Source organism: Odontomachus brunneus, unplaced genomic scaffold, assembly GCF_010583005.1.
Source record: "Odontomachus brunneus isolate Ranch 3 - 2012 unplaced genomic scaffold, Obru_v1 Obru_scaffold_019, whole genome shotgun sequence".
NCBI lineage: Eukaryota > Metazoa > Arthropoda > Insecta > Hymenoptera > Formicidae > Odontomachus > Odontomachus brunneus.
In genome coordinates this window covers 2,647,977-2,649,663 of record NW_022639469.1, presented here as the reverse complement: position 1 = coordinate 2,649,663, position 1,687 = coordinate 2,647,977, and positions in this window count along the sequence as shown.

The following is a 1,687-nucleotide window of genomic DNA, read 5'->3' as shown; positions in this document are numbered from 1 at the left end:
TGCGTTGCTGCTTTGTATTTATATCGAACAGATATTACAATACACAATCACTGTTCGTTCTTCGTTTGAAAGTTCTTCGTTAACCGAACTAGGTAGCCGTTAGCTTATTATTCAACGGAAAATTTTATAATTTTTAATGGCTGATGCGGGCCATGGAATATTGCATCCCGATTAACATTAATATTCAAAAGATGATAAAATTTTCAAGCACGACTCGGTCGAAAGGCTGTTCAGTGCAGGAGAGCTTATTTTTTACAATCTTCGAAGAAAAATATCCAATAAAAAGAACACACTAATCATATGAAAAAAATGGTTTCATTCGAATTGACTGAAACTATGATATTTTGTAGCTTATGGAGTGCTAATAAAAAATCTTCAACAGCAATATGTAATTTTAGAACTAAATCATCTTTGATGTTCTTCGAGCTAGATAGCTAGATATGTTAAATAATATCTCATGCACACGGTGTTATCACAGATTAATTTTGTTCTGAGAAAAATATATAAATATTGGAAGTGTATTATTAATTTTGGAAGTGTAGCATTAATTTTAAGGGATTTTTTGGTAAAAATACGGTTTTATTGTGAAAAAATGGTTACAAATTGATCATTCAAAATATTGTCCATCGCTAGCCACTAGGTTTTCCCATCTTTCTGGTAATAGGTGGATTTCACGTCGAAAGAACGACACATCTTTTGAGGCTATCCACAAATCGACCCATTTTTTGGTATCCTCATAAGAATGGAAGCGCTGCTTAGACAGGCCATGAATCATCGATCGAAATGGGTAGTAATCGGAAGGAGCAATATCTGGAGAATACGGCGGGTGTGGTAGGACATCCCAGTTAAGCGTTTTTAACGTTTCCTTGACCGCTTTCGCAACATGTGGCCGAGCGTTGTCGTGCTGGAAAATCACTTTGTCGTGTCTTTTCGCGTAATCTGGCCGTTTTTGCTTCAATGCTCGGCTCAATTGCATCAATTGTTGTTGGTAGCGTTCCCCAGTGATAGTTTTGTTGGGTTGGAGCAGCTCATAATACACTACACTCAGCTGATCCCAACAAATACAGAGCATGAGCTTGGCGCTATGAATATTCGGCTTTGCCGTCGATGTTGATAGTTCGCCTGGCTTGCATCATGATTTTTTGTGCTTCGGATTATCGCAGCGTATCCATTTTTCATCGCCCGTCACGATATGATGCAAAAAACTTTTTCTTCTGTGTCTTTGAAGCAACAATTAACAGATCATTTTGCGCCTTTCGACGTCCCTCGGCTTCAACTTGTACGGCACCCAATTTTCTTGCTTTTGAATCATTCCAATGGCCTTCAAACGTCTGGAAATCGTTGAACGATCAACATTTAATGATTCTGCAAGTTCTTCTTGCGTTTCACTCAGGTCTTGATCGAGTAAAGCTTTCACTTCCTCTTCAAACTTTTTCGGCTGGCCTGGACGTTCCTTGTCTTCTGTGTCAAAATCATTTTTTTTACAATTTATTTTATTTATTATTGTTTTGACCTCAGACTTCGAAAATCTGTTTATTTCATATTCTGATGAAGAACAGGAAGGAGTATTTAGTAGTTCTAAAACGTTGTTTTCATGGTTAGGTGGTCCTACACTTGGATGTGGTAGAAAGACCTCTGCCAACCCTTATAGAAATATCATACTAAGAATCATTGATAATTACTTATT